Source organism: Hypomesus nipponensis, chromosome 2 (genome assembly GCF_054491055.1).
Source record: "Hypomesus nipponensis isolate SF chromosome 2, ASM5449105v1, whole genome shotgun sequence".
NCBI lineage: Eukaryota > Metazoa > Chordata > Actinopteri > Osmeriformes > Osmeridae > Hypomesus > Hypomesus nipponensis.
Genome location: NC_140362.1, coordinates 7,375,187 through 7,388,990, shown reverse-complemented (window position 1 = coordinate 7,388,990; position 13,804 = coordinate 7,375,187).

Below are 13,804 nucleotides of genomic sequence, written 5' to 3'. Positions count from 1 at the left end.
TGTTAATATGTGACATTAAATATATAACAAATACATGGAATTCAAGGACTTTGGACTGTGTCAGCAAAAACATGTTTGTTTTAAGTCTGAAGTCTTTGCCCAAAACGTGTTTAAGTGCACATGGACAAAGGGGAAGTGTTAAAAGAGTCGAGCCTCTAAAAATAGGCCCAACCATTTCATATTGAGATATCTAAGATGGGATATTTGTGGAAACATAGTGGCTCCAAAGTGAACTGGTGTTAGTTAGCCTCCACAGGCATCCATTTATTGTTTAAGAACCAGTCACATAAAAACGACCTTGGACCCATAAAACACTGTGATTCGGGGCACTAATTTTTAAGTCCAGCTTTTCTTGCTAATGACCAGTAGTTTGGTCTTGTTGGTGTGGACAGTGGAGTTAGTCAGTCTAGCCAGCACTGAGCAGTGTTCTATAAGTAGCCTAGCTAGCACACATGTTAGCCGTGTGTTTAGCATGTGAACCCTGTAAAATATGTATGATTTTTGCGTCCAAGCCTTGCAAAGGCTGGGGCCCTAATGACAGTTTATAACCAGTGATAATGACCCCTCTGTAAAAACCAGCCACTTTACAATCATGGCCAGTATCTTGTAAGACTGTTAAAACCACCTCACTGTAGTGAATTGATACGTAGACGGTGTATTTCATAAACATGAAATATGTTACAATGCAAGTGCGTCTGGTACGCTTTTGTTGCTGGGTGTACGTTTTGTGATTCTGTGAATTTGCCTGACAGAACCAAGAAGTCAGGAGGAGTTCAATCCACCAATGCCACTAGATTGCCAGATCAAGGCTGAGAAACCAAACACTCCATCTCCAGTTCTAAATGAAGTTTGAAAAGGCTTTAAAGAATATTTTTTAATATTGCCACTGCAGGAAAAATCTCAAGTTATCTTACATGCCTGACAGCATACATGAGCAGCCATGATCCTTGCCACAACATAGACACACACACTATTCACACAAAACACTGAAGATGGTACAGTCTCTTTCAACAGTGAAATAATGGATGGGGTGGTGGACAGCCCACCAGGGAGTAAACAATGAACATGGCGTACTTCTTTGTCTGTCTCTGTTTCTTCCTCTTTATCTCCCCCTCTTTTCTCTGTGTGTGTAAATTTCAGTGTGGGTTAGTATTAGGCTAGTGAGGGACCTTATTTTGCTAACAAGCCAGATATCAGCCAGATAGCAGCCATCTCTGCCTTAGATTACTCATTTTTCTCTGGTTCTGGAACTTACTGGAATTTGCTAATCACCAACAGGTGGCACAGAGAGGGGAAGCAAACAACTCTACAAAATAACAGAAACTAAAATGTGGTAACACTCTACAATCATGGTACATTGTCCATGATTGCATGTGTTTGTGTGTGTGTTCAGCATGTTAGTAGGATGTGTGCGTGTGGGTTAAGGGATTCCGTCTCCAGGGCATTTCCTCTGCGGCTTGGGCAAGACCTCTGAATCTTGCTATGATCGGACACACTGCTCCTTCTCTGTGTGTGTGTAATCCTTTTACATGCACACACACACACACACACGCGCACGCACACGTACAAGTACACTCATGGTTGGAAACCACAGGGCCCCCATTCACACTCCACTCTGTCATACAACATAATCCGACAGGGTAACTACTGACATTAGGTTGTAGTTAGGGCTAACAGTCCTGTAGCAACAGTCCTGTAGCAACTCTGAGGCTGTCTGGGCATTCTGGTCATAGCAGTTCAGCAGGGCTTTGAGTTCTGTCACCAAGTTACACATAACTTTCCCATCTCTTGTCTTAAGCTGTATTGATACATTTTAGAGTCTAACAATTTATCAGTTAACACAAATTGCTGAAGTAGCTACTGAAGTCTGTGGGAAAAAGGTCCATAGCTTATTCATGTGTTTATCATTAGGAGTTCAAGTATTTACACTATAATCATTTTACAAGTTGAGACTGGCAGCTTTTTGCGGTTGGCTAACGCTCTGCAAGCATCTGACTAAATAATTATGTGTTAAATAAACTGGAAGGAATAAAATAAGCCAAAAGTATTGTGTGTTTTAGATGTTGAAATTCCTAAACAGGTCAGATAGGAAATGACACCACGTGCTTTTCCCTTGAAGGGTAACATTTTACTATGATTCCAGGAATCTTTGTATATCTGTGGCATGATTATCTGGCCAACCACGCACTATTTGTAGTTGAAAAACAGCAGGTATATGGCTCTGGGCCCAAGGATATGCAGTGCCACGTGTGACGTGGTTTGCATGAGCTGTTTGCAAAATATAATAATAATAACAAGCCTAAAAAGTTACAAGGTCTGCATCATGGGCACTCTAATAATACCAGGAATTTCAGTCTGTCTGTATTTATTTGAATGGGAGTTTAAGGCAGTTCCAATGATTAACCAGGCACTCTGCAAAGTTCATATTTTGCAGGTGTCCTTTTTAGAATCTGTTTCATTAATAAACTTGTGATAAACAAAGGAATTTGCAATTAAATTACATTAAGCACTTAAAGCTGGTGTAGGCAAGATTTGCAAGGCTAGCTATTCTAGCTTCTATTCCATACGATTCAAACCATAATATCCCACCCCCTCCCTTCAAAGCCACTCCTGAAAAAAACCCATGCTGCATGACTACAGAACTGCCGGGAGACTATTCTAGTTAATCTATGACAGAGCTTTTGAGAGAGCAGCATCGTTTTAATTTTATTTTAAATTACCCCATGTTGCATTCACATGTAAGAACACACACAACAATATCATAATGAACATAAACATGGCTAACATTAGTACTCACTACGTTCAAGCTAGCATGTTAGTATTGGGAAATTCTATAATAACGTTTTAAATCTCTTAGTTCATTGAAAAGCAACACCGATATTGACTCTTTGCTGGTAGCCTTTTCAACTACTGTCTGTTTTTTCTTTTGTCTTTCAACATTGAAATCTGGAACTAGATTAATTGCTTACTCTTTCTCCACCATTCTTGTGCCTCTAGCTCGGTTGTTTGGAATACCTCTGCCTCGCCTGGTTGGTAACTCCAGTGACGGGCATTGAGTGCAGGGGCAGAATGCGCGCAGGTACACAGTATTTTTTAGTTACCGCACTTTTTATGTAAAAAGTTTTACAAATATTAATAACATTTCAAGAAATTTTTCTGTTAAAACACAACTTCACTTTGTGAACACATCAAAACCAGCGATTTTAACAGGTATTTTGCAGATATTTACTTTCATCCCACGGACAAATAACTTAACATAATTTGGGGTTTAGACATAGGAACCTTGAATTGTGAACTGAGCTCGGGTAGTTGATGTCATGCAATCCCAGCATGCACCAGTCAATATCAAAGACTACAAAAGCCTGCAAAAACCTTTTTGGGGCTATCTCGTTGTTTATGATCATTGACCAAAGCACCTATAGTAAAGCTATCTCTTGGAAGTGGCTTTTGATAAAAGCGTCTGCTAAATGAATAAATGTAAAGACGCCAGAGTAGGACGAAGGAAAGTTGATTAGATAGTTGTGTAGCGGCAACGCTCCTGTTACCCACAATGCCCCGCGGGAAGCTGAAAAGCTACAGAGTTAAAGGTTTAAACTTAGTTAGATAAGCATTGTTTGGAGTTTTGTTGTTGTGTTCGTTCTGTTTTGATATGTGTTATGTGATGGTCTGTAGTTTGGATACATCAAGTGTTCACCCTGAGTGTGAATGTTGTCCGGTTAGATGGCGATCAAACCTGTCTTTTGAAAAATTTGCGATGAAATGCAGTTCTTTCCACTCCACTTACAGCGAGCTGGTGCTACAGGTGTAATCTGATACGGCGACAATGGCCGCGTTTCCCAGATTTGTTAAAAAGCTCTCAACGCTAAAAGCATCTTTGGAGCGTTCTACAAACATTATACAACACTCTTAGAGCGCTCCTAAGAAGCTCTGAGCATTTAGAGTTTTAATGAATCTGGGAAACATGGCCAATGTCTGTAGAATTTGGATACTGATTCCAGCATCTGAATGCTGTCTGTTGTGCATATGAGTTGCTTTGAATGAACATGTCAAATCATTGTAACTTAATTAGGCTTAATTCATTTTTTTTATTTATTGAAAATGCCGTTTTTTTACAGAGAAGTTATATTAATAAAAGTCATATTTACTGGCAAAGAACAGCCTGTAATGTGATATTACAGACATATCTTGTACATTTGGTACTGGAATTTTTTTATTATTTTACGGTTAATTGATGTTAATGAAAAAACATTTTTTTACCGTAATTTAATGGGTGTAATCTGGTGTCCCAGCTGCCAGATTGTTCCAGTTTTTTGGGGGGGATACACAATATATCAGCCCGTCTTTTCACCTGTGTACCCCCTGCCCTAACATCTGTACTGCCATTGTGTGTTATTTTCAGGCCCGACTGTTGTAAGCCACTAACGGTGTGCCACCCAAAAACTGCTGGTGGCCCGTTGGTCGCAAATTGCTAGCTGGGGAACAACCTGAGATAATATGGAGATGTCTGCTCTTTTCTAGCAAAAGTTACATAGGGGATACACAGATAAGTTATCTTGTTATAGCGTGAATATTATTTATGTCAGTGCGATACAGAAAATCCAAGACTATTTTACTCATGAAATAGAAAAATGACATTTTGCCTTTAATTAATCTTTACCAAAACACCAATAGCCAGGCTAAGCTTGGCACATTGACGGTAGCCCAACTGACATGTCAACATAAAATTGAGTTGGGCATAGCCTACGGCCACTTCAATATAGCAGTTTGCTATTTAACGTTATGTTATATGGAACTATAGGAATGGTTGTAGTAATTACGCAGTTTACCTCTCTTTACAATGTGTGCTTAGCTTACTATGCGCTGATGGACACTGTCTTTTTTGATCGCTCAAAAATGTTTTGCCGTGAAAGCAAACTGTTTGGCTCCTGTGGTGTTGTTAAAAATATGTGTGATTATTGCAAATTATTTAAAATATGTGTTGGGGGGCCGCAAAAATATTTGAGCTATGCAAGTACGCCACAAAGTGGAAAAGGTTAGGAATGGTTGATAGAGCCTATTGAGGGCCAAGCAGCGAAGCTGCAAAGCCACCTACTGTGTTTTCTACCTTTTCTTCCTGGGTGTGCTTGCCTTTGGGCAAGGCACAATCTATTGTAGCGACCCAAGGGTTGGTTGCTTGTTAACTCGCACTGTTGGCGCAAAGGATTGTGGGTAGTGGAATTTTCACACATTGTTTCATTTTGAAATAATGTTGTATGCATGTTTGAGTTGAGTGTTGTTGTTCTGTCTATTAGGATTGTCAATGGATGATGTTAGTAACTATAAGATGTGTTGTTGTTGTTGCCATAACTGTGAATTGTATGTAATGACTTGTTGGCATTCACATGTAATTGGTGGTGTAGTTATAAAGCCTGTAGTCGAACGCTTTATGGGACACAAGACAAAAAGGTATTCTTCTCGGCATCAGATCTTTAAGCATCCACTCCTATATAGACAACTAGAGCCATTGATACATTGGTGTCAGAAGTGGGATGGAGTAACAACGCAGGATGGAGAAAGAGGTCGCAGATCTTAAAGAGACCATTGAGAGGACTCGGCTACACCTGGAGAAACATAGGCTTAAGATGGAGCATTCCGGGGGAAGAACGTCGTCCCACGCCGACGAGTCCAGCGTGCCACGGCCTCGTCACCCCCTACAGGTCGGGAGTGGAACCACAGACCACGCACACAAAGCTGTGAACATCCTACCTGAGCTGCCTGGGGCGTCTCCACAAGTAGATGTTGGGGCCAACCTGCTCCGTTCCACTGCCATGCCCAGAACACCAGCGAAGGTGCCCAAGTACAACAAAGAGACACTCCTGGAGCCATATCTTGCCCAGTTCCAGTTGGCAGTATGGCACGGTGGTTGGAGCAGCAAGGAAGCCGCCACTCGCCACGTGACTTCTTCCAGAAAGAACGTCCCTTTAAGCCTTGTATGACAGCTCCCTCATCCACCGCTTCGTCAAAATGAAACGACACGCCATGATTGACGTGAACGATAGGCTACGTAGGCCAAGGTCCTTTTTTTACCTTTATTTCGTTGATTTAAAAAAGTAACCCTCTAAACACATGTACATTTACTTTTTTGACATTGTTTTAAATAAACAGCCTACTATTAATCAATACATGTCTTAGTAGTAATCTCCGCCGACCACTCCTTCACTCACTCACCTCGCTCAACCGAGGATAGGACCCCAAAAGTTGTGGGGACAGGTTTGCTTCTTTCCCCACATATTAAATACACATCCACACCACTCTCTGTTACTGCCAAATCATTTCAACACCTTTATGTGATGCTAACTGATCCTATCAAAGCATGCTTAATTGTTCTTTATCGCCCACCAGGACCGCTAGCCGACTTTGTGGAGGAGCTGGACATGCTCCTCAGCGTCCTCCCGGATGATGGAACCCCGCTGATAGTCCTTGGGGACTTCAACATCCAACTCCAAGGAACGCAGGCCGTCGCCTTCTTGTCTCTCCTGACTTCCTTTGACCTGGCGCTGCTGAGCACACCGGCGACCCACAAGGCAGGCAAACAGCTAGACCTCGTCCTGACACGTAACTGTATCACTGACTTAACCTCTGTAACCCCACTGCATATTTCTGATCACTACTTTATCAAATTCTCTGTCTCTCTCCCTCCAACTCCTCCTCCCTCCCCTCCCCTCGTAACTTTCCGGCGCAACCTCTGCTCCCCCTCCCATTTCTCCTCTATTGTAACATCCTCCCTCCCTACCTCCCTTTGACGAGGTCTCGTCCCACCCCACTAACACTGCCACTGACACCCTGTTAATCACTTTAACTGCATCACTTGACTCTCTGTCCCCTGTCAACCAGGCCTGCACGATCTTCTCCCTCCTGCCCGTGGCTCACGGATGTTATTCGTGAAGAACGGTCCACCCTTCGAGCAGCTGAGAGAAGATGGCGCAAGTCCAAAGACAGTCTGGACCTTGATAAGTATCACTCCCTCCTTAAATCCTTCTCTTCTCACATAACTGGTGCTAAAACCCTCTACTTTCTTAACAAAATTAACTCTGCTTCAAACCCCCACAAACTTGTCTCTACCTTCTCCACCCTTCTTAACCCACCTCCCCCACCTCCTCCCTCCACCCTGACAGCAGACGATTTCTCCTCCATCTTTGAGAAGAAAGTCGCCGACATTAGCAGTCGGTTCCCTAAACCCACCTTTCCTACCCCCTTACCCTCCATGACTGACCCAACTAAATGTCTAAACTCTTTCTCTCCCCTCTCCGAGGCAGAGCTCTCTGACCTCATTCTCTCTCATCGCCCCACCTCCTGTCCCCTTGATCCTATCCCCTCCCCTCTCTTTCAAACCATCTCCCCCTCCATCATAACTTTTCTTCTCCATGTCCTAAACTCCTCTCTTACCTCTGGCACCTTCCCCTCTGCCTTCAAACAGGCCAGAGTTACCCCCTACTCAAAAAACCCTCCCTTAACCCTGCTGTCCTCCAGAACTATAGACCGGTATCACTGTTACCCTTCTTCTCTAAAACAAGTGAACGTGCTGTATCTAACAAACTGTCTAACTTTCTCTCTCAGAACAACCTGCTTGACCCCAACCAATCGGGCTTCAAGACTGGCCACTCCACAGAAACTGCCCTCCTTTCAGTCACCCTCCTGTCGGGAAGATCCTACCACGTCTCCTGGGGAGGCAAACTGTCCGACCCTCGCCAGCTCTCCACTGGTGTCCCACAGGGCTCCGTCCTAGGACCCCTCCTCTTCTCTCTGTACACCACCTAACTCGAACCAATCATCACCTCTCATGGCTTCTCCTACCACTGCTACGCTGACGATATGCAGCTGTACCCGTTGTTCCCCCCGACCGATCCGGGGATCTCAGCTAGGATTGAGGCCTGCCTCGCAGACATCTCCACCTGGATGACCGAGCACCACCTCCAGCTGAACCTCGCCAAAACAGAACTTCTCATCATCCCGGCCAAACCCTCCATCTCCCACGACCTCTCAATCACTCTGGGATCTGCAACGGTGACCCCCTCATCCTCTGCCAGGAACCTTGGGGTTGCCATGGATGATGAGCTCTCCCTCACGGCCCACCTCGCTGCGGTCTCCCGGTCGTGTAGATTCACCCTCTACAACATCCGGAAGATCAGGAGAGACCTGTCTGAGCACTCCACCCAGCTGCTAGTCCAAGCACTTGTCCTCTCCAAGTTGGACTACTGCAACTCGCTGCTCGCAGGTCTCCCAGCATGCGCAACCCACCCTCTTCAGAGGATTCAGAACGCATCTCAACTCATCTCCCTCCACTGGCTACCCATCACGGCCCGCATATTCAAGACCCTGGTACTGACCTTCCGAGCAGTGAACGAGACTGCACCCGACTACATCAAGTTCCTCTTGCAGCCTTACACCCCCACCCACCACCTACGGTCTTCTTCAGACAACCGCTTGGTGGTCCCACCACTCAAGACCGCCCGGTCCAAACACAAGCTCTTCTCCTGCCTGGCCCCCCAGTGGTGGAATCAACTCCCCACCTCCATCAGAGACACTGACTGTCTCTCCACCTTCAAGAGAAGGCTCGAGACGCACTTGTTCCGGGACTACAACGGTACTTAGGAATGGTTTACTGAAAACAATGCTAGTTTCTCAAGGATCACAATGACTCTTGCTTAGAGACTTGTTGCTCTTGTTGTTTAGTGGCAACTGATTTAACTGTTGTATTCGCTGCAAAATATTCTAGTTTAGTTAATCTTATTTTTATTTTACTGCTGTTTTTCCTACAGGTACACTTGCACTTAGAGATTCATGTTCTTTAAATTGTAACTTGCTTAACTGCATACTCTTATGGTTCTTCCCTTTGGCACTTATTTTTTGGTTGCTCACAATGTGTGCCTCTTGTTTTGGCTACCCGCAATGCTTTGGGGCTATCTTGTTGTTATTATCAGTGACCTATGCATGCTTTGTAAAGCTCTCTCTTGGAAGTCGCTTTGGAAAAAAGCGCCTGCTAAAGGAATAAATGTAAATGAAATTGTAGACTACTGTTAACAACAATATAACTATGATAATTATACTCCGATAATTTATATTAAGATAGGCCTATGCCCGATGCATAAACATTTGAAATCACAAACTAGGCTACGTAATGTGGCGTGTATCAAATCATTGTTCATCATCGTTTAATGCATTAGGCTAAATGTAGTAGCCTATGTACGCTATTTAAGTTTATTTTCTATCAATGTTGAACATCAAAATGAGAATATCCGTGGAAAATCATTGTTTACCCGTTAGGTCAGTGTTACAGGAAAGTCTGGTAAAGCACCAAGTCACGCTACGCCTGACAGTTAGCCTGCCCCGGACCAGACTAGTTTCGCAGCCATAGTAACCGAGTTCGAACTACGTTGAGCAAGCTTTATGGAACCGAATGAACTAGAAATGAGTCCGACTAACTGACACAAGTCTGGCTTATTCGGTAAACTCGCTTTATGGAACAGGCCTCTGGTCACATTGCCCGTGACTGCGAAGCACCAGCACCAGTCGCCAGAGCACCACAGCAGACGGGGGGGTGGCGCAGTGAGGGACCCGCCACTCCAATTGTTGGCCCCTCCCTTGAGCCAAGAACTGTTGATTGGTCGTGTCGGCCACACTAGGGGACTGTATTTGGACTGCTGGCTTGATGGCCAACCCTGCCAGGCTCTAGCCTGGTGACGGTGACAGGGGAGAAGGCCGCTACAAAGGGAAAGAAGCAGCTGCGGATCCAGGCTGGGAACCAGGAGGCGGAGCACAAGTTCTGGTTCGCTAACATCCAGGACTCATGCATTATCGGCCTGGACCTGCTGTCCCATTGGGGTGCCTATGTTGATGTCCCGAGGGCAACCATAACCCTTGGTGGGGAGACTGTAGCGCTCCAGGCCGTCCAGGACAAGAACACGAAGGTAAGTGACCGGCATGCCAGCCGCCAAACAGCCGCCACCAGTGACTCCATACCAGGTCAGCCTGCCAACCATACATCGGCGGAGACGTCTGAGGCAGTGAGGGAACTCTGCTGACTCTGGCCTTGACCAACAGCAGTGCGGCCAGTTGAGGCACCTCCTAGAGGACTATGCAGATATCTTGTTGTTCTGATCGTCGCGCCGCGTGTTTTATGACGTTTATGATTCTTTAGCAAAGTTTGTTTGTAGTATCCATGGCAACCGGAGGACTACACGTGAGTTTACGTTACACGAGTGAACTACAGCTTGTTGCAGAAAACAACTATTTTGTATTAGCTATATCAAAAGTAAGTTTTCTTGCTGTACCAGTTAACAGAAACAACACCATGGTATTCACTTTAAAAGCTGCTACTTTAGCTAATTCAGAAAGCTAGTCAGCAGCTCCCCCATCTAACTAACTTTGATAACTGACATATATCTGACAAAGTTTAGTTTGAGGGCGTTTTGTCTGAGAACGATGGCGTTTGGTTTGAGAGTGTTTTGTATGAGAACGATGGCGTTTGGTTTGAGGGCGTTTTGTCTGAGAATGATGGCGTTTGGTTTGAGAGCGTTTTGTCTGAGAACGATGGCGTTTGGTTTGAGAGCGTTTGGTCTGAGAATGACAGAGGTTTTTCTGACGGCGTTTGGTTTGAGGACGTTTTGTCTGAGAATGACAGAGTTTTTTCTGAGACTGAAGCCGTTTCTTCTGAGTCTGACGACCTTTGGTCTGAGACTTGACGCCTTTTCGTTTAAGTCTGACAATTGAGTCTGAGATCTGAGGATGTCCTAAAATGAACACCGTACGCTCCTCTTACTTCGTTCAAGCTCACTTTGTCCCTCCGCTGCTATGCTGTGAGTTGTACATGACTCAGTCAGCAGCACACTGATGGCTGCATAATGGCAGAGAGAAAGAGGAGTTAAGCTTCTCAACTAATTAAACTCATTAAAGCATTCAATGATCATGAATGCAAATCAGAAGAATCAGAAATGTGTTTAATCGCCAAGTAAGTGTACACAAACAAGGAATTTACTTTGGTGGGCAGGTGCATACACTAAACATAATAAGTGTTATAATATAATATATATAATAATTTTCTATTTTCCTTCAAATTTGCATATTGATGATGCATTTACTTATTCTGCCCTGCAAAAGACCGTAACTCGCCGAAGTGTAGAACGGAGAAAAACGACTTCAACGTTTTTGCACTTTCAAATTAGTTGTCCTGCCAAATGTATTTTAGGTAGGACACTGGAAATCAATAAGTTCGATGTTTTAGTGATTACACATTATCTAAATTAGAAATTTTTGAAAATGTCGATCTTAAACTGCACTTTTGACCCCTATTTTGAAGTTACGGTAGTATACTATGGTCTATACTCTATAGTAAGGGGTCATGCCAAGGCAAAATACAGTAACTTCCATTTCTTCGCTCACTTTGTTGCTTATTAAGATATAAACTCTGTATATTATAAGCCAATGTAACATACACATGGTTACCTGTCACAAGACTCACAAGACATCAGTGATTTTGATTTAACTGCCAGGGAAGGATACTTATAAACGACTCATGTTTGGAATGTTTTGTGTTGAACGCCAGCGAGTGGGCTAGGCTAATGCTAGATGTGTTTGTTATCGCTAGGTTACGTATTAGTTAAAGTGAAACCGTAACTCCATTTGAACATTTTTGAGTGCCGCAAAACAAAGGCAAAGAACGGCATTCTGTATTGGCTTTTTAAAGCCAAAGCGGGCTTTGGAAGTTACAGTGAAGAAAACAACCTATTTTCTCTGGAAAAACAGACAAGTTAATTTAAGATATTTGGCCACATGATAAAGCAGACCTTAACTGTTCTGAAAATGAAAAACAAATTCAACAAAATTGAAGTTGCGGTCTTTTGCCTTTGCACGGCAGTATTATGAGGTATTGTGAGGCATTGCTTTCCCCTACACAAAAGTAGATCAGCTGCTTTCCAAGTAAAAAGTATGAGCAACCTTTGAGCAACCTAAATTTCCGAGCCTTACATTTTTTTATCTGATTTTTTTTTAACATTTATATTCATATGTGAATTTGGTGTTGTTTAAATGTATATTTATTAGGTATTCAATGCCTTTTAAAATTCAAAACATGTCACTGATTTGCTTCCATACAAATGGCAACGCGCCCTTTGCTGACTTCCTGAATATGTGACTGTCAAGCTTGAGGGAGCAACTTCCGTGTCACAACACAAAAATCTACACAAAATTGAGAAAGAAGATTTCCACGCACTATTTTAATTCCCGATACTGTGTATAATCACATCAAAGAAAATCAGATAACCGGTCGTTTTTTAGTTTTCTATTATAAAAACAGAAAATGGGTCGTTTTCCATTTTTTTGTTTTCCTATTTCTAAATGGGAGTCGGGATGCAGCTTGTTTCCCCAGTTTGGTTTTCTCATTTCAAAACGAAAATCAGTTGGCCGCCAAGTACACGGACCGTTGTGACAGCGGTCAATCAAAATATGGAGCGGTGATTTGTTCCAGATTAATCAATTTAATTCACATCCTTTCAAAAATATGAAAGTTTTTGGTTTAATATATTCTTAATTATAAGACTGTCAATGAACTAATTGTTATGTTTTATATTTTATTTGTTCATTATTTATTTTGTTGGATTTTAGTTGTACTTGGTCAGAACTGTTTCAAAAATAGTTATCTGCATGATGATTCCTGCTGCCTTTGGGCTCAGTGATGTTGAATTTAAATGCCATGTAAAATAAAGACATGTTATGTTACATTGTGATGTAATGGTGTTTTCTTGAAGGTACTAAAGAACAAAGCATAAAGAGCATTAGATAGACATTATGTAACAGTTTCTGGTTATGTTTTAGTGTTGGTAACATGTCCCACACAAACTTAGTAATCGTCCTACATTTGGTTTCTTTGATGGTTGTCACCCTAATAGTAGAACATCAGTTTAGCAGCTCATTAACTTCTGGGAGATAGGTAACTACCTAAAACGGCAAGACAGCTGCAGACATGCCACAGGCAAAAGCCAGGGTAATAACTATTTACTCATTGGAGTGTGTTTGCCTTCGGCGAGCACAAACCATTGTTATCTCATATATATTTATTTATTTTCCCACCCCTAAAACTCAGTAAATATATGGACTACATACACAACCCAGGTCTCAAAAGTTTAGTCTTGGTAGCAATTAAGTTGCTTGTATTTGTATTTAAGATCCGTTGCACGGTACAAGTAGAAATTTAGTTTTTGTGAAGAAAAGTCAAGCTAACGGTGGCTAACTTGCTAGCCACAGTCACTGACGCTACAAATGTCACAAAAACTTTAGTGACTATCTCAAGCAGAACATCAGTTTAGCAGCTCGTTAACTTCTTGGAGATGGCGAGGCTAACTCAGACATCCCAAGTTGCAGAAACTCATTCCCCCCCCCCCGAAATACAAAATCCCCGATTTCCAGGAGATTGTATAGCATTTGCGGGCGTCAGGGAGCCGCTATTGAAATGCGGGAGACTCCCTAACCTTCCGGGAGACTTCAGATGTCTGCTAACTGCTTTCCTGCAAGGCAGCTGCAGAAACGCCACAAGCAAAGAGGCCTGGGTGATAACTATTTGCTCATTTTACTTTGTGATATGACACACATTTGTGATGTGTAATGTACAAAGCCTATAAGCTGATATTATTAAGGAAGTACATCTACTTTCTGAAACAGTAGTCTACTATTTCACTGAAGCATTAGCATCATGACATTAGCCTCTGTTGCCCAGGCAACACATACTACAGCGGTCTATGATGCATCTGTTTTCAATCGTTAAAATAAACAT